This window comes from Triturus cristatus, chromosome 10 (genome assembly GCF_964204655.1).
Source record: "Triturus cristatus chromosome 10, aTriCri1.1, whole genome shotgun sequence".
Classification (NCBI taxonomy): Eukaryota; Metazoa; Chordata; class Amphibia; order Caudata; family Salamandridae; genus Triturus; species Triturus cristatus.
Window position 1 is genome coordinate 863648023 of NC_140593.1, and position 20644 is coordinate 863668666.

Below are 20644 nucleotides of genomic sequence, written 5' to 3' on the forward strand. Positions count from 1 at the left end.
TTGCCTTTTACAGTAATCTGTGAGCTTCCATGTAACACAACATCCTTCTCTGCATACCGTCATACAAACCAATAACAACCCACCATTAAATTGATTGATACTAACATTTGCTTTTTACAATTTATACATCAGGCCTGCTGCCTTTATTGCAGTATTTCACAATAATCAGATCAGCCCTATAGCGATGATTCTTGGTTTGCCACCATTACCAACTCAGTCCTGCTGAATTAAGTATAAGCTTTGCCACAAGCTAAAATGTGCAATACAAGTACTCTTTTCAGTGGAAGTACACAAATCCAGGCCAATCAAATCATGTAGTGAAGGCCCCAACCTGTAGGTGGAGCCTAAGCCGCTCTTTTGGTAGTAAACTGAAAGTTGATCACATAAGGCTTGACAGCTGTGCTGTCAAGCCAGACCTAAAAAGCAGCCCCACATGTCCAGCCCAGAGTGTGGAAAGTTCTGCTACACCGATGGCTAGTCTACCACTTCTGCCTTTTGTCGAAAATGATATTGAATGCTGATCCAAAACTTTCATCTACAGTATGAACAGCCGTAAAAGGAAACACGTGACCTTGACGCTGTATTTTTATTGGGTCCATAGACCTGGTGTAGGATATTTAAACAGCAGACCGCACTTGAGCAGTTTCAGTTCATCAGAAGCAGATCTTTTTACGGTAATGAAAGTGGGGATTGATGAGGAGGATGTGCGGGAGGGAAGGAGGGAAAGCAGAAATGTATACTTAAATGTATTTTATATATTGCTATCGCCAACTGGGTTGTCACCACGCCAAACAGATACAACAGCAGTCTCTGTTACGGGTACATTTCTCAAATATAATATTTTTTGTCAATGCCATTTGAAATGCGAAATACAACAAAGTATTAATCCAAAAGCACACTGTTGTTTTAATACGGAAGAATACAAAACGATAGAGAACTGGAGCAAAACTGTTGTTTATATTTTATTGATGTGCCAATATATACAAATAAGAATGTACTTTATTCCTTTCTGTGTGTTTTGTAGACTCGCGCATGTTGACCAGTTTCAGAACCCAAGGTCAGTAGCATATAGCTCATTTAGATTGCAATTCCTGATCATTTTTTTTTTTTAATCGATTTTGATTTTTGGTCTCATATGCTATGATGTGAATGTTGTTTAGATTATCTGTACGTGCTAAAATAAATATTCATTATAAATGAATGACATATGCAATTTTTCAGACTGTCCAGTTTAAAAAGATTTCTTTTTTCAATATTTGGTTGAGAAAACTTTATTTTATCTTTTATTTACCAGGGATGGGATGGGGGTCTAATTAAATTAGGCAGAAAATGTAAAAGTGTTTGAGGGACATAAAAATACATCTTCTATTTAGTTATTACACATGATCAATTATTTATCCGTAGCTGCTGTTTTGTTTTTTAACTTGCACTTCATTGATTTTTCTTAATGGTTTTCTTTATCTCTCTTTAAAATGCTATTTTTATATTCGCCAGACCAGGGTTTACACATCAAACTATTGAGAAAGAGATTGCAAATATATTGACGGTGTTCACTCTGAAATACTAGCTAACCAACAGTGATTTTTGGGGAAACAGGCATTACAACGCGGCTGTTACCACTCAGAGCCTTTACCACGCATTTTTTTACAGCGTTTATGCCTTTACCAAGCATGCCTTTACAACGAATTAAAATTGTAAAGTTATGACTGGTGAAAGGAATATACATTGTACTTGTGGTAAGGGCATATGCTAGTAAGGGTGGTAAAGGCACTGGTGTGGTCAAGGCTATCGGCGTTGTTAGAGGGAACGGAGAGACCTTTCCACTTCCTCTTAGTGACCTGTGCTGCGCCTCAGAAGAGTTGCCTCGTCGTCATCCTGTTAAGTTAAGGGGGACCTGGCCTCAGGTGGGGGAGTATGGATTTAGGGCTTTAGACTGGGGGTGTTTTTTTGTAGGGGCTGGGGATCAAGGGGAGGCTGCGCCGGGGTACGGCTTTAGTGTTCAGGGCAGGGGAAGGGTATTTTTAATAAAGGCGGGAGGTCAGGGGGGCCACGCTGGGGTCTAGTTTTAGGGTCAGAGCAGGGGTAGGGTACTTTTAAAAAAGGCCGGGGCTGGGAGGCGCAGGGGACTGGTTTGTGGGCTGAGGGCAGGGATCAGGGAAATACTTTACCACACGTAGACCTTTAGCATATATGCTATTACAATGAAATTCGTTGCAAAGGCATGCTTGGTAAAGGCATACTCGTAAAAAAATGTGTGGTGAAGGTTATGCGTGATAAAGACATTTGTGTTGTTACGCATGCGTGGTAAAGGCATGTGTTGAAACAGAATGCATTGTGCCGTCATACATCCTGACTTTTGCAATAATTTATGTTGCATTTATACTTAAGATTAAAAATCTAGTGCTGCATAAAATGTACCTTACAGAAAACAGTTAGTGCCATTTTCGTTTGCAATGTCATTGTGCACAGATGAGTTCTGAAAAAAGGTACATTTGAGAAAAAAATGTGAATTGTTTTAAAAGGAATGAAAGCCGTCAAATTTTGAGAAGGGTCATAATCAAAAACTTTGCAAAACTCATTGCAATATATATGAAATGCTCCAGGGAAAATCCTTGTACCTCTAGCCCTATTTCCCAATTTGATTCTAATTGAAAGTCTTTGTAAAGATGATTTGTGAACATAAACATTGGCTTGCAAGTGATATTCTTTTTGCTGCACTGGCAGGGATCTGCAGTAGGATTAGCATGGCTGAAGAAGCCCTGCATTTGTTCATGAACTTTATTTAGTTATGTCAGGGCAAGATGGGTCTGATGGTTAGTGACTACAAAAGAATACGAAGTTCCTCAGCGTGTCACTGAACAGAAAAGTCTAAATCTGTTCAGTGTTCTGCGTGGAGAGAAAGGAGGGGGTAGATAGTGTTATAAGGGGGAAGGGGAATTCTTCCTTGTGGAACTAGGGCCCTCACACACCCTCTCCACGCAGAACACTCAACAGATTTACTGGCACATGCATCAATATTGGCTGTTGCGATTCCTTAATTGCGATTTTTAAGGAATCGCAATTAAGGAATCGCAAAAGCCTATGCATGTAGAAATCGCTTGAAAAATAGCGATTTCTAAACATTCCTTAATTGCGACTCGCAAATTGCGAGTCGCAATTAAGGAATACCTCCCCATTCATTCCGATGGGCCAAGAGGCCCATAGGAATCAATGGGAAGACATTCTCAATTTGCGATTCTCAATTAGAGAATCGCAAATTGAGAATGCAATTTCAAGGGTGCAAGGGTGTCAAGAAGATACCCCGTTGCACCCCTGAAATCGATCTGTGCACAAATGTTACACACACACATGTCCAAAGGACATGTGTGTGTGTAACCTACGACTTTGAAAAATGCACTTTAGTGCATTTTTCAAAGTTTCCGCAATTTACCATGTGGTATGATTCCACGGTAAATAGCGGTCCCAAATAGCGAAATCGCTATTTTTAAAGGCATCTTGCATTGCAGTTAAGGAATCGCAATTTGCGATTCCTTAAATGCAATCGCAATTTAAGAAATCACAAAAATTTGCGAATTCTTAAATTGCGAGTGGCAAGTTGTTTCATGCATCGCAAAAGCTATTTTTGCGATCGCAAACGACCGATTTTTGCGAATCGCTCCGTTTGCGATCGCAAAAAGCTTTGATGCATGTGCCTGTTTGACTTTTCTGTTCAGTGACACACTGAGGAACTTCGTATTCTTTTGTAATCATATACCTCCTGGGCAACTACGTTGGACCTCATACATATAAAAGCCCACAGTCCCTATTCTTTGGAGCTCTGATGGTTAGTGACCAACTTTAGCAGCATAAGTTACAGCTCTTCCCATGATAAGGATTCTGAATAGACTGCACAGAGGGGGCCTTCCTTAGCATCACGCAGGGAATGAGACAAGGTTGCATCCTGGGCTTACTTGCATGACTTTGGATGTGGATGAAAATTTGCCAGGCAAGTTCTCCAGGGTTCAGAGGACTTAAGAGCAGTTACGCAATCCTTGTAAGGATTTCCATTGTCCCTTGAAATGCAGTAGCCAGAAACTACGGTGCGCTCGCTGCAATGCTACAACCAACTTTCATGGTCGTGGCTTTCTAGGTGCAGAGGGCTCAAACAGTTGGTGGGGGAAAGAACATTTAGCTCGGGTAAGCCACTTATCACTTCAAGCAGTGTTATACTTTCAGAAAAAAGAGTAAGACGAATTATAATTAATCAAACCTGCGCGGTATCTTTAAGAAGTTCTGAAGCATTGAGTGACATGGGGTAAAAACAAAAACTACGATGCTACCACCTTCTCTGTTAAGCAAGGTATGAAGAGATGCATAGGGAATTAGTTAAAGAATTATACATTTTAACCAAAAACTAACCAAGTGCTCAGACTGCATTCTAACTTTTTGTCGGTATGGGGGTGCAGCTTACTTTTTGAGGTCACTTGCAAGAGTTTGGGTCCCTGGGGGTTTCACTGTGTCTGCTGTGCTCAGAGACAGCGGGATTGAGTGAGGTGCGGAGGCCATGGTGGAGGTGCGCAGTCTTTCAGCAGTGGAAGGTGGAGAGAGGAGTTGGCCTAACGGCTAGGGCGGTCAACCTCGAATCTGGGGAACTGGGTTCGATAAAGCTACCCCAACCCCCTTCTCCCCTGTAAGCAACCCCCAGACCCGGCCCCAGCCAAACTTACCTGTCCGAGTCCACTTCCCTTTCCAACGCACCTGTTCCAAGTCCCCGCCCATCCAAAAACACTAGAGCGCATTTGCCTTAACCACCCACATGCGTGGTTAAGGCAAATGCAGTATTCGGGCAAGCGTGGTTACTCTTGCGGGTTTCCGAACCTCGTGGCTCTGGCTGCGTATTTTCAGATGTTTTCCCTTCCTCTATGATCATTACCCTCCATCACAGCTCATGCAGTAAAAGCGCATACGCTTGCATATGCCTGATGACATTGCATCGACTCACCTTGGTTTTTTTTAATGGAGTTTTATATAGCGCTAACTTGACCCGAATTGGGTATCAAAGCGCTTTACATAGCACCAGTTGCATTACATGAGAACACATTCATTTTTGTTAGGCACTGGGAGATTAAGTGATTTGCCCAGACTTACAGGATGTTCAGCGTCATTGCCAAGACTGGGTTTGGGGGAGTAGTTAAGGAATGGGCCATTTTTGGGGCTCAGGGCGGGGGGCTTTGGGTAGCTTTAAGAGCTGAGTTTGGGGGAGTAGTTCAGGGATGGGCCGTTTTTAGGGCTCAGGGCGGGGGGGCTGGGGTAGCTTTAAGGGCTGGGTTTAGGGAAGTAGTTGAAGAATAGGCCGTTTTGAAGGCTCAGGGCGGGGGGCAGGTAAGGTTTTTTTTTATCATTTAGGGCTTAGGGCAGGTGGATTGGTGGCACATTGTTATGGCTCAGGTCTGGAGGTCACTTTCTGAGGTGTCGATGGCAAGTTTTGAGGGCTCAGGGAGGGAAAGGGGGTCAGAGTACTTTTAAGGAGGGGCACGTGTTTAGGGTTCAGGGCAGGAGGGGGGTAGCTTTAAAGGCTGGGATTGGGGGAGCAGTTAAAGAATGGGCTGTTTTGGGGGCTCAGGGCGGGCAAGCAGGTAGGGGTTTGTAATTTAGGGCAGGGGTCAGGTATGGGACTTATAATTTAGGGCTAAGGGTGGGAGGGCAGGTAGGGGGTTTGTAATTTAGGATTTAGGGTGGGGGCAGGTGGGGGCTTTGCAATTTAGGGCTTAGGGCTGGGATCGGGGGTCAGAGTAGAGGCAAACTTAACCACGCATACACCCTTGCCATTCTTGCCCTTACCACAAAATTGCGTGGTAAAGGCATGCGTGGTAAAGCAATGTGTGGTTAAGTCGCATTCGTGGTTCGGGCTACGTGGTAGAGGCATGCGTGGTTGACCCTTGCGTGCCTCTATCATACAACCCGCAGGAAGGATTCAGTCAAGGACACACAGGCACAGATGACAGTCACAGACATGCAGAGAGCGATGGCAACTTTTTAAGCCTGTGTAAAGGTTTCTCCCAGACCTTTTTACATTTATACATAAAATACATAAAGCATTGGTTTAGCCCCCTACATCCATTGCTTGCTTCTAGTGTCATTCACGTTTTGGCTCCACCAACAAGCAGCATGCACACAGCGGGGCAGCCCACCCTGGCCATTGCTTTCTTTAAAAGGTCACCCACAATTTTGATCAGCCTACAATTCAGCCATTGTACTTGAAGTGTCGGGCATATTGAGTGACAGCATTTAGCCCCTTTACCATTATTATCAACCTCCCAACCTCCCAAAAAAGCTAATCTCAGATGCACCATTAGTGACATTAGTCCTGTACTTCATATTTCTTTTGTATCTGTGCTTGGCATTGTTTTTCCACATTTAAACTGTCATCACAACCTAAAATAGTAAATTTTGTTAATAGTCCACACTTTGCTTCACCTCTCAGCTTTTTGTTAATGTAGTAGAGCCCAGGAGAATTCCCATTTGCTGACCAACATTACCTGGGCATTTCCTTCCCAGGAAAACCCTATCGACATCTGAGGTAAACCACTCACCTCTGTTGATATCGCCAAAATATGTGTAATAAATATTAAAGATATTAAAGGTATTGCACCAATATTTCGAAATAACTTTTTGAAACAATCCAGTATTAGAATAGATAAAACAATGGAATAAGATTCGAAAAGATAGGCATGCACACGCATTATCACAAAAGTGCATTTTTAGAGTAGTCTAAATCAACATTAATACTTTTCAGTTTCTAAAGAAATACCTCAACATTAATTAGTATAATTCTCGATTTAGCATGGGTGACTGGCATGTTGTCCATTTCAGTGTTCAAATTTGTAAAATAATCACATGCCACAAATCATCGTGTGGCATAAAAGGCCACTTTATTAGGACAGGTTTGTAGTTAATTCAAATGCAAATACAACATAGTATAAACCTCATTAATGCATCAAATTCCTCACAAACCTCCCTCCCTTAAACAACTCCCTCAAGGTGTACAAACAATTCCCCAAACAAGTCCTACTACCATGAAATCTCATTCTTTCTTCTTTCATTTACTGGCCCCCTTGCATCCCCCAGTCTCTCTCTCTCTCTCTCACTCTACCAAGCATCTCAGATGAAACCTCCATGTCCTGCTTAAAGCCCCAAGCTTCATTTTCCCTCCACTGTGCTCCCCCGGAGAGGTGCGAAGTCCTGCACCTGACTCTCCATCCCCCCAAACTACTGACATTCAGGAAAAGCCAGAAGTGTGTTTTTCTGCCCCCTCCCCCCAAATAAAGACAACTGCTGTGGCCAGCTTTATTTATAAACTCCTTTACACCACACCTTCACATTCCACACTTTACCCACTATGTCCTTCAATTCCATCATGTAGTAAGCATTGCCAAACTGAGACAAATATATGCCAGCATCCAAAAAAAACATTTATTTGATACAACCAAGCAATAAACCCTTAATGGTAACTGACATGCAAAAAAAGTCAATGCTCTGTTCAACTTTCTCCTTGCCTTATCCTTAACTGTGTGTTTCAGGGCTCCCCTCCAATGTCTTCTGGGCACAAACTCCATCCTAATTAGATATGTCCCTGCAAACTTACTCTTCATCAACATTAAAACCTCTTTCATTTGCTGCAACAGCATTAAACTTGAGAGTCCAACCTAATCATTCTCCCCCTAGTGCATTAACAACATATATGGGCATCCCTCTGAGTAGACAAGTCCGCTATGAAGGGCACTATACCGCCCCATTGCATACTACTTCTTCCCCACCATATCACCTCATGTCTGCTACTCGATAATTTGAGGCTTCTTCCATATATTTTCAGATCTGCATATTTAGCTGCCCAAGGTACAAAAGAATGTCACATTATCCATGTCATCATCTTACTCCTCAAGGGGTCATTTACATATCCTGTGGCAAAAAACAAGAATCTGCAGTGTGAGAACACAAAGAAGCTAACAACTGCTCTTATTTTATTTCCTCACATAGCGTTCACAACATTTTGATTCCTATCTGCCTATCTGTCTTACCTGTTTCCAACTCCAACCAAGGTTCGCTGCTTCTGTGGATGCTCCAACTCTAAATGAGTATGTCCCATAACTTTCTGGGTCCAAACACAATTTATCCAAAGCCATTCTTAAAACTGTTAGCAAATGAAAAGGCGTTACCTTTCTTCCTCTCTCATAACAAAAAACTTCTTCCAGCCTCTGTCCAGGCCATTGCTCAAATCTCATCCATTCCTTCACTGGACAAGCCTCTGCTCTTCTTCCTTCTCCTAACAATACCCATCTACCCCTGCCTATCAGATCTGTTTTTGAACTTCTTAATCATATCCTCAATTTCCCTCCCTCCAAACGAACTTCACTATGAAGCACTCCTGCTTTCATCTTAGAACCTATTAACTTCCAACCCTAAAAGCACCAAAAAACACCCATAGGATGCATGGTCTAAAAACAGCAACTTCAAAGAAATCATAACAGCATTTTGGCAAAATTTCCAATATGTGCTGTAATAGCTGAAATGTTATCAGATCAATCGCCACAGAAATGGATCGGTGTTCTCCGCCAATTACTCAAAATCCTCTTCAAAAGCCCTCCCGGTGCCGGATCATGAGCCCAGAATAGTTTTCAATAGAATGACACTCTGGCAATGGTATTTGGAGATAAACCTTTGTCTATTAGGTGCAGAACAAAATGTTTCAATGTGCATTCACTGCCTTCATGCTCCTCAATATTCTGCATCTTTGCCTTTGCCTTCAACTCAAATCAAATTAAATCAAATCAAGCCATGCGTGTTAATAACTTTTCCATGTGGATTCTGCTATAGACCTTTACACAAGTTCAATCACTCTTACCCACCCCATGTCCAAATGTTGCATGGTAACTAAGTCTTCAAGTCTTCTGCTCCTGGAGCTAGCATTCAAAAGCTTTGCCACTGCGAAGGAGATAAGGCATCCACTATATTATTGTTCACACCTGGCACATGCTTTGCCCAAAAGCCAATATTTAACTAAAAACATGAGCATAAATTGTCTCAACAAGAGTACATTTTAAGGCCATGTGCTTTTTGTTTGTTCATGAGTTCCACCACAGTCATGTTGTCTACATTGAACATCACTGATCTGTTGGATAATTATTTACCCCATACCACTAGTGCTACAACTAAGGGAAATAATTCCAAAAAAGTAATGCTTCTGCCCTGACTCAACCAATGCTCTGGCCATTTCTCAGCACTCTACCTACAATGCCAAAAAAGACCGAAACCATTTGAGCCTGAGGCATCCGAAAAACTTTGTACCTGCCAAATTGTGTTGTCTTTCAAGAAAAACATAGATAGTCCATTACATTCTTCCATAAAGGTTCTTCAAATGCACAAATCAGCTCGTACTACCATTTGAATTTTTAATTTATGATGTGAAAGATTTGCTCCTGACATTGCCATGGCCAATCTTCTACAAAATTTTCTGCCCTCTTGCACCTCTCTGCACGCAAAGCTTAGAAAGCCCTAAAGCTTCTGTCCCTTTCTCAATCCCATCCATCTCATGCCAATCACTTTATCGAGAAAGTCTCTTATTGAAACCACTTTACCAAGCAGCAATATCGCTACCAATTTCTGTGTATCCAAATCTATGACCAAAAACGTCAGTACTGTATGTCGGCCTTCTGTTTTTTTCCAGAGCTAATAATACTCCTAACTCCAATGCCATGGCCTCAAACTGTTCTAAAGCTCTCTGTCACTCTCCTCTATCCTTCTGGCCAATAAAAAAATCATCCAGATAATGTGAAACACCACTGTGCCAGCTTTGTCTTGAAAAAGCCCATTGCAAAAATGCGCTAAATGTCTCAAAAAGTTAGCAGGATATTGCACAGCCCATCAGCAATAATCAATCCATATAAATTGCCTCTTCAAATTGCATGCCTAACAGAGGAAAGTCAGCCGGATGTACTGGAAACAGTCTAAATGCAGAGTTAGTATTACATTTGGCTAGTTCGGTTCCTTCTCCAGTCTGTGGGACTAATGTCACAGCATCCTCTACTGAAGTATAAACTACCCTTGTGTCATTTGGTGCAATTACATCCTTAACAGATGCCCCTTTTGTCCATGATAAGTGATGAATCAGTATGAAGTCTCTTTTATTCTTTTTTGGAACTAATCCTAGTGGATAGATGATCAATTCCTTTATGGCCCATTCATAAAACAACCCTGCAATTCTTCCTTCCTTCACCTATTTATCAAGTTTAGTTGCTATAATGCATTTACATTTTTTTCAGATTGTAAATTGTCCGCCCACCTTTGGACCCTGGGACCTTGGTATTATAATCAAAAACCCTCTCCACTCAAGTTTCAAGGCTGCCTCCCAATCAGGGTATGCCTCAGTGATTTACTGAGTTGCACCATTTCAACTGTTGTAGGAGCCCTTTGGTGGAGCCTGAGTTTGATATCCTCTCCCTCTGGGTGCTCTCTATTGTTCCTCATACTAGCCATTGTGAAACATTGTGTGATTGGGTGCCTACCCCAACATTTAAACCATTCATGTTTACATTTGCAAATTTGCCTTGGGCAGAAACCTTTGTTGGAATTCCAGCATGTCCCATACTGTTCCCTTGTCCTCTTGCATATGACCCCATCCCCTGTTTTGCCGGGCAATACTGAAAGGGTTGATATGTTATCAAGAAGCCACTTGCTGTATGTGTTGTTGCCGGTGGCTGTGTAGAGGACATCCATTGCAAACATAATTCTGAATTCACATCACCAGGGCTTATCAGGATTCAAATTAAGCCTTGCCCTCAACTCTTCATCATATCTAAGCCAGGCATATCCTCAAAATGAAATATGAGCCTTAGTAAATATATCCATATATTTATATATTGCTATTGGCCTATTTGTATGCTACTCACAATAAATAATGGTATAAATCAACAAAGCACATGTCCAGTTTCCATGTTTATTGGTACCCTGAGACACCTCACCAGTTCCCGCTCCTCCTTCTTAGATCCTTACTTAGCCTGAATGTCCCTATGCAACAGTTTAAACGCATACATGCATTTGTGCTTCCAAATACAGCTTTTTATTTTCTTATATGTTAGACCTAGCTAATTCCATATAGAGAAGCTTCTTCCTATGATGTTGTTCATCCTTACTTTCTTCCGTATCTTTACTCTCTTGTGTTTTAGTATCATCCTTAACATCACTTTGTATTTCTTTATCACACTTTGTTATGCTCAACTGTTTTCTTTTGCTTTGCACAGTACCTCCCAAATTTGTTTTTCTTTATCTTTAGTCCCATAACCATCATTAAAAAAAATTCCTTCCTCAACCTCAATTGATTTACATCTTTTCTTACCCAACTTTATGTCCCCGGATCCCAAACTGACCAGCAGTCATTGTTGCCTCGCTGCAGTTTTTCTTTTCTGCCTCCATGTTCCATGTTTTTGGATACACTCCTCCCTTTATTCTTTAGAAATTACATGATGCTTTCTTTGTCTGCTTGTGACCTCTAAAGCACACCAATAATTCTTCCCTTGCCTGTTAGCACTACTTTGTCATTCTTATCTGTAAGTGCCTGCAACACTGTCCTTTCATCCTCTCTTAGTTTTCCTTCCTCCCATTCATCACTATCAGCACCATAATCCGACAAAAATTCATCCTCCCCATGCATTTCCCATGCACTCATACGAGAACGTCCCCCACTTCTAATTTCTCCCATTCCAAAGTAGTTTGCCTTGTTTTGTGCTCTGTGTTCAAACGATCCCTGGTCGCAGAGAGGGCCGTCACCGGCCTCACCCATATCTTCAGGACAATGTCCAAGAGCCGCTCTATGCCCTGTTGGCTTCATTACCTCTTCGCCAAACTCTCTTTTTGGCATTGAAGAAGTATTCTCCTCTACACTGCACCAACCTATAGGCCCTCCTTCACCACATTCCCCTTGAGGCACCCCAGCTCATATTGTGCCTGCTTGTCCTTCTTCCTGTTCTGGGACTCATATTCTCTGACCTCTCTGAGCTGAAATGAGTGATAGTGCCTCTGGTGAGATCTCCTTTCCCTCCAACCAATCCTGTACGTATCGTACATTCCTTTCCAGTTGACCTTGTCCTGCAATTTCCTACCGTTTCCAGCATAATCGTTCCCATTCTGCCTCAGTTTGCTTTAAATGCAAAAACAACAATTGATGGACAGAATGCAGAACAATGTCATACATTCACCCCAGTACAGAGATCTGGGCCTAAATCCATCGTTTTTTTGCTCACCATGCCATTCCAGTTTGAACCCAGCCATATGCAAATAAGTCTTGACCCTGTGCCTCATGGAAACAGTCCAGCCCGAACTGCCAAGCCAGGTCCTCACTGAACTGAAAACAAGCATCCTAGGACCGGTTTCGGGGTTTCACCCCTCTTCAGCCAGGATAGCTTGATTCCAGTGGCATGGAGAGCACGGGACTCACGTCTGAGCATGCCCGTCCCACTCGGGGTGACAAATGCAAAAACAACAATTGATGGACAGAATGCAGAACAATGTCATACATTCACCCCAGTACAGAGATCTGGGCCTAAATCCATCGTTTTTTTGCTCACCATGCCATTCCAGTTTGAACCCAGCCATATGCAAATCAGTCTTGACCCTGTGCCTCATGGGAACAGTCCTGCCCGAACTGCCAAGCCAGGTCCTCACTGAACTGAAAACAAGCATCCTAGGACCGGTTTCGGGGTTTCACCCCTCTTCAGCCAGGATAGCTTGATTCCAGTGGCATGGAGAGCATGGGACTCACGTCTGAGCATACCCGTTCCACTCGGGGTGACAAATGCAAAAACAACAATTGATGGACAGAATGCAGAACAATGTCATACATTCACCCCAGTACAGAGATCTGGGCCTAAATCCATCGTTTTTTTGCTCACCATGCCATTCCAGTTTGAACCCAGCCATAAGACTGATTTGCATATGGCCATGTCTAAACTGGGGTGGTGTAGTGGGCAAAAGAACGATGGATTTAACCCAGATCTCTTGACTGGGGGAGAATGTATGCATTGTCAGCATTCCGTCCATCATTTGTTTGTTGTAACGCTTTTCGCCCTAAGTGGGATGGGTATTCCCAGACGTGGGACCCGTGCTCACTACGCCACTGGAGTCAAGCTATCCTGGCTGATGACGGCTGATAGCCAGAAACCGGTCCTAGGATGCTTGATTCCGGTCCAGGGAAGACATGGCTTGGCAGTTCGGGCTGGACTGTTCCCATGAGGCACAGGGGCAAGACTGATTTGCATATGGCCATGTCTAAACTGGGGTGGTGTAGTGGGCAAAAGAACGATGGATTTAACCCAGATCTCTTGACTGGGGGAGAATGTATGCATTGTCAGCATTCCGTCCATCATTTGTTTGTTGTATCAGTTTGCTTTAAAGCCAGCCTCTGTTCTTTTATTTGTGCCTCAATGTCTATCTCTTGCCATTTGATGTCTTGTTTTGTGGTAACTTCTCCATAAAGAGCCAACTTTTCAGTATTTGGGGCCTCAGGGACTACAAGTCCCATCGTGCCCACTCCAAACTCATTTGGGGTCTGCTGAGCCACAGCATGCTTCAATTCAGCGCCCCCTGGCTGCCCGCCCTGCATGTCGCACTCACTTCTCTCTGTTCTTACAGCATTGTGCTCCCACTTGTGCTTATCCTTACCCCACCTCGCGTGTTCTCCTCGCCTCACTGATGTCCGTTGGGGAGGTTTCGCTTCCTTTTTACCATGTGGCATATCTTTCCTTATTTATAGCAGCCCCTCAATTTCTGGACCTGCCCCGAGGAGGAGAGCACACAACTATTGCAGCTGCCACACCCACTGAAGCTTGCTGAAGTAGGCATACAATGCCCAACCATGCCTGCTCCAATGTGCCTGGATTGATTAAATCTTCCCTACCTGTGACACATAAAAGTGTGCAGCTTCTGCCTGACACACTCGCTATCTTGTATAGAGTGTGAAATGCAGCCATTCTTTCCCTCTTTCCAATGCTATCTCTCGACACAAATTAAACTTTATTATCTCTTCATAAAAAAATTTACCTAAACCACTTAGCGCTCACTTCTCTAGAAAAATCATTCCCTCTCAGGCTACGTGGTGATGGAGTCAGGAAGAGGATGAACTCCTCCTCAAAGTCCTTAAATATCCTGTCCCTTAATCCCGGCTCTTCCCCTGTCACCTAGCCTATCCCCTGCCTATACTCCTGGACCCACTTCATATCACAAAAATTCCCTGGGGGAGATTGGCTTTGCCTGTCACTACCCTCAGGTCCGTTCAATGGCAGCCCTTTTGAGACAGCACCCCAAATCACCTTGACCACCACAAGAGAAGCATTAAAAGTCTGTTTACTATTTTTATGCCACTGCACATATGGCTGGCATTGTCTGCTTTCTTGGGTAAGCCAGGTTTGCGGGGATGGGATTTAGGCAGCAGTTGTCAGTGCGGTAAACAATCTTGACCCACATGCCATTTTTTTAGTTTGTTGCTGACAGTAATTACACCAGTACCAAATTTGGGAAACTGAACTTTTGTGTAATGGGATGCAAGTGAATAAAAGCAATTGAGGAACTTGTTTCAGAGCCCTTAGACTTAACCACTGTGTTTCTTCTTTAGATGTATTACTGTTTGCTGTGTACAGATCATTTCCATTTTCTTACCAGAGAATAGATGCATACATATATTTTTTAATATGGTCATGATGTTACTACAAAAATGTAAATAATTAAAAAAATATTGTTGTGTTTGTGCTGCCCACTGCCGCAGATGGCCACCTGCTGAAGGAGCTCTGAGGCGCTGGGGCCTTAGGAGGTAACGAAGGTTGGCCCACAAGGCCTCCGGATCCCACCTGTGTTGGGGGTTTGGCTGAAGCAGCCGCCAAGCAGTCCATTTACCCGCTTGGAGAAACTGGCCTGGTGGGTGACGACGATCCGGCAGCAACGTGGGCTGCAGGACGAGCAAAGCAGTTACAATGACTGGCTTTAGAAGGTACGTTGTTGGACTGATGTTTGATATTAAGTCCAACATCTTCCCTACTCATACACTGACTGGAGTTGAAATAGTAATTTATACTATTCTAAAGTCTAGACCCCTCCCCCCCCCCCCCCCCAGGCAAGTCTTAATGACTTGCGTGTTAAAGGAATGCCTGGTAACGCCGCAGTCAGGGTAGTGATTGCAGAGTAAGGGCATGTGTGGGAAATGCATGCGGGGTTCTGTTATACATTCCTATGAATACTGCACCCGTCGCATCTACCACTGTACTCAATGCGTTAGATTGGACTTTGCGGCCCTGCGGCGGGCCCTTCCATCCTACAACAGTGAAGGCCTGAGCTTCATGACCATCTCCCTTCCATCCAGAGGAGACTCCAGTTCGTACCCACAGGCGTGCCCAGGAGAGGTAGGCTCATCCACAATAGGTGGGCCACATGATTGAGGAGTAGCCCGTGTTCTCCATTCTGCCCGGTTATCACCTTCCGCTGCCTGCAACGTAGTCAACAGTGGTAGCGGCCTCAAGACATCCCCAAGATCCGCAGTCCCCTTTTGCAAATGTTTTGGGGCCCCAGACCAGGGGCCTGTCTAGAAAGCCCAGATCAACAAGCCCTTGGGGACCAGCTTACTTGATGCTTGGTTGGGGTACTGAACAACGCAGCATGAGGCCCTCCTCCTCCCTGCTGTCTTCTGGTCTTGTTGATGGCCCAACAACAACTACCCCGTATTGTGTCGCCACTCCCCCACATATGGAGAGCCTGTGTGATGAGGTCATTTTGTGAGGAGCCGGGGGGGGTACATTTGGGGACCAGTGCTGGATAGGCTTTGGAGAGACCCACTTGGACTTCGGACCCGCCGGGGTCAGCTACTCTCTCTGCCTTGGATCTGGTGGGGGACCACGCATATATCCATCACCAGCGGCAGCCTCCTGAAGCTCACCACTTGCCTGCCTCCTCTTCTGTGGGCCTCCTGGAGCACCCTTGAGCCCCGCCTGGACTGACCTTCTGTCCTGGCCTTTTGGTCTATCCTGTCCGATACCGGCCCGCATGTTCTGCCTTAAAGCCTACCTGCTGTGACTCAGCGATTCCTTCCACTTGCTTCACTGGGGCGTATCTGTAACCCCTTGGGAACCCCAGAGCGTGACCTTTTTACCTGGGTGTGCCCGGAGCTGTGAGACCCCTGGGCACCAGACCCTTGTGCCTGGCACCGGTAACTATGCTGGAATTCTCTGCGGGAAGCTCATCTTTTACGCACACTCACCCTATCCTGCCTCCTGACCCCGGTCTGCTCTGGGTGCCTGCTGCCAGCTTCCTCTTGTCATGGTGTGACCCACGTATCTGGCTACTAGACCCTCGCCTGTCCTGTTTGGGAGCTGTGTTGCCTTCTCCCACCATCAGCCCCGGCAATGCCTCCTGGTAAGTCTCTCTGACAACTGCTCTTCATGGAAATGATCTACAATCACTTCCCTCGACTGCCCCACATACTTCAACCGCCCCTACTCGGGCCGCTGGCCATTGAGATCCCACGGTGGATAGCATCATTCAGGAGAGCACTGATGTGGGTCTCCGCCTGGAGGCTATGGATGCCAAGATGACGTACCTCACTGAAAAATCTAAGTCTATCCAGGCTGACACAGCTGGTTTAATGACAGAGTGGAGGGAGCAGAGCACCACTTGTCAATCGTGGAAGAGTGGCTCAGCTGGGATTCGGACCAAGACTCAGAACTGTGGCACCTCGGCAATAAAATGACCAACCTTGAGGACAGGAGCCGCAGGGACAATCTTAGTTTTTTCAGATTTCCAGAACAAGGGGCAGGCGTCCGACATCCATGGTTTTCTGAGGGACCTCCTCTCTATCTTCATAGGGCCGACCTTCTCCCCTCTAGAGATAAAAAGGGTCCATCGACTTTGCCCACAACGTTCAACAGCATTGGGGTGGGCGCGGTGTGGTGTGGAACCTCATACATGATGAGTTCAGCCACGGAACTTGGGCAGAGATCCCTGCCAACTGTTAGAACCCTGCGGTGCGGCAGTTAGAGTGCCATAGTTATTGTATGTGGTGCTAAGGAATAAAGCTCCGCTTACCTCCCATGCTGTGCTGTCATTTGTTATTCAAACATAACAATACTGGCGACACTGGACGGGATCACGAGCAAAGCTCCACGCCTCCGATTCAAAAGCTGCAAACCTAAAAGTTCTCATTCATTTAATTTTGGTTCGAGAGGTAGATAGATAGATATGCGTGATCGGAGCTGGAGCTCGACCTAGGAAGGCAACTGTCTTTGTTTTAATGTGTGGAGCTATGAGAACACCCAAGTCAGCATTGTAAATGTCACCTCGACGCTCACCTGCAGACTGCAGTATACTGTTGAAGGCCAGAGACTAACGTCCAATTTCCAAACACCCACAAATGCCTGAACGGATGAATTTTATAAATTAACTGTTATTTTAGATAAAAGAAATGACCCTTCATTCCCCCTTCCTATAATCCAATTTCACAGAAATCAAGTGCCGACTGGGCCTGAATAAAATGTAAATGACTGTAGCGTATTAATGGTAATTTTGAAAATGTCACATTATGCCTATTACACGAAATTCCCAAAATTACGCCATTAAGTCCCTTTAGGTAATTTTACGCCATTCCGATTACAAATTTACAGCGAAACACATCTATGGTGAAAATGTACCACAAACCCACAGGAATAAAATGTGTGCTACTGTTTGCGGTGCTTTTTAGGTCGAGCATTAGCGCTGACCAGAGTGGGTTAGCTTCTGGGAGTGCCGTGAGTCTCACCTTATAACAGTCAGTCCGAAAATCTTTATTTCGGTCAACAAGACCATAAAAGCACAAGTAAAAATACAATACATTTCATTCGATCGAATTTTCCAAAAAGACTCTCATTGCTCTAAATAAGAGTTACTCAAAAAGTGCGTGTGCATAACAGTATTATTTCATAAAATTCCATAAAAATAGGAATGCAATATATGAGCAATAGTAATAGGACAAATTTTCCAAGAAACCGAAATTCATATTGCTAATATCACAACTGTCACATGATCGCAAATTAAAAGGATAGTCAGATAAAAAAGGTACAAGAGGCGAGCTTTACACGTTAAAAAAAAATTCTAGTTTAAAAACACCAAACCCAGTTAGTGAAATAAAATAGGATAATCAGGCAGGACCGATGGGCTCAAGTTTAGGATAGCTCGACGTGCACACCACATGGAGAATAAAAAACGTGAGATTGAATACACAATGGGCATGTGGGCATCATATTTCAAAATCCTAAAAGCCTCAATACAGTGCTTAGTTCCCAGCTTTCTGCATACCTGCAATAACCATCGGTGTCTCGCCTTCTTATACACTTGAAAAAATAATATTCCATGATATTCCGTCTCCGCTGCATTGCTACATGGCGGACATCCCAAGTTGGATGAACCCACCCATTTATTTGTAAAAGCGCGCAACGGAAGTACCCCATGCCTAAATTGCAGGTATACCTTCTTGCCAAGGGCCAGTTGGATATCGTAAAGGGCAGGCTCTAATCTGTACTGTTTTTTTAAAATCTCTAATGACACTGAAGTCAATGTGCCAGTCGCAGAGCTCCCCTGTATCTGGGTAAGTTTGTACTCCCTATAGCTCTCTATCAGTTCCTTCCTAGATGTTATCAAGCAGATTTCTCCTTCATTGTTCCACAGATTACCTCTGCCTATGGCCGCAAAAGTATTCTTCATAAAAGCCAGCCATGGTAGTTTGCTCGCACCCTGTAAACTCAACACTTCGCTCAGCTCTTCCCTGTATGCAGGCCATTCTGGGGTGCTCCATAGACGTCGCCAGAATAAAAGAGGTCTAAGAGAGGCATCGTCTGCAATTGGTCTGACCCCAAGGTCCATGCAAAGCGGTGTAAGCAGGGAGCTTGGGGGAAGACCCAACAATTGACTGGCAAAATAATTCTCAATTTTTGATACAGAGTTAAGTGGCCCCAAATTTCAGCCCCATACAGGGCAGCACCTCTCGCTTGTGCTTTATAGATTTCCACCACAGGCCCAACAGATTTATAGATACAACTCCTGTAAACCTTTGCTAGCCCCCCCATTGTCTGGGCCAGCTTTAAGCTTGCCTTCTTGATTTGTGCACCCCAGTCCATTTTTTCAGTGAGCGTATTTCCGAGATATTCAAAGATGGTCACCCTCTCAAGTGGCTTTCCATTTAGGCGGGGATTTGACCGGGCACTATTACCTGCATTAAATGCCATATATTTCGTTTTCTGCAAATTGATCTACTACCTCCTATTTTTGCAGAAAACATGAAAGCTGTCTAAGGGCCTCTGAATTCCCATAGGTGACTTTGAGAACAGGAAGGTGTCGTAGGCGATAACCATGGCAGGTACTTTACGGTTCGCCAGCTTAGGGGCATCAATGTCCTTCCCAGCAATCAGAGCTTCAACTAGGCCATTCATAAAAAGGCAAAAAAGGGTCAGGGCCAAGACGCAGCCTTGGCGTACACTTCTATCTACAGGTATGGGGACAGTAAGTTCACCATTTCTGCCTTACCTAATTTGGGCAAAATTACCTTCGTGCACTCATTTCAGCTGGAGGCTGAGGTAAGGAGTTGACCCCAAGTCCAGTAAAATAGCCCACAATTTGTCCCTTGGCACCAAGTCAAATGTGGATTTTAGGTCCACAAAGATTAAATAGAGGCTGCCACCCTCTATACACACTGTCTTCCAATGTAATAGTTGTAACCTAAAAATTTGGTCTGTTGTGGACATCTTTACTCTGAACCCGGCTTGAAAGGGACTAAGAACAGTATACTCCTCCATCCAGCTCTGGAGTCACCCCAGCAGTACTAGGGCACATATTTTTTGGCTGACATCGATGAGGCTTATGGGTCGATAATTAACGGGGCGGAGTGGTGAACCCTTATTATAGATTGGTATAAATTCCGCCCGGCCCAGGTAGCAGGGATCGACATTCCCTGCAAAATAGCATTGAACAAAATCCACGGGTAGGGAGCCCAGATAGTGATTTCGCTGCGGAAGAGGTTCCCGGGAATCTCATCTGACCCTGGAGCCTTAAATGGAGCTACCCTGCTCAGGGCATCAGTTATCTCCTTAAGGAAAATTGTGGGCGCATCAGAACAGATTGACTGGGTAGAGGAGAATTCGCTTCCGACTAGCCCTTCCTCACCCTCTACCCTTAAATATAGAGGTTCAAAATGAACCTTCCATACATCCGCCCCTATTTTGGGTTCTATAGCCAGTTTGCCCTCTGGGGAACCCGTATTTACCAGAGTCCAAAAGGTCCTCTTGCTGTGAGTACATAGGGCGCTTCTCAACATGTCCCGCTTATCACATTCCCAACTTCTTTTTGCCTTTTCAGTGATGCTTTTATAGGCTGCCCTTTTCTCTCTTATTAATGGCCTGTCATTGGATTTGATGGAAAAGATGAGAGCTAGCTTATCCCTGCGGCAATTATCGCTATACCAGGGATTCCATGGCCTCCTATTTTCCCTTGTTCTTTTGCTGACATAGAAGATATTGGCCATGGCAGATATTAAACCTCGATGGTTGTTAATGATTTTGGCAAGGGAGCTAGAGATATCATCGGTCCAACTGAATTGGTATGCAGC

The 20644-nt window shown here is 44.3% G+C and overlaps 1 protein-coding gene across 2 annotated transcripts in view; it reads left to right on the forward strand.

Annotated features, from left to right (window-relative positions):
• Positions 1-1016: 1016 nt before the first annotated feature.
• LOC146796122 (stonustoxin subunit beta-like) overlaps positions 1017-20644 on the forward strand; it is a 217136-nt gene continuing 197508 nt past the window's right edge. The window contains exon 1 of one of the 2 annotated variants that reach the window (XM_085628492.1): positions 1017-1057. The gene's annotated coding sequence lies outside the window, so the exon portion shown is untranslated. Of the gene's footprint in view, positions 1058-14791; positions 15014-20644 lie in introns of those variants that run through there. The other variant, XM_085628493.1, reaches the window with a different exon arrangement.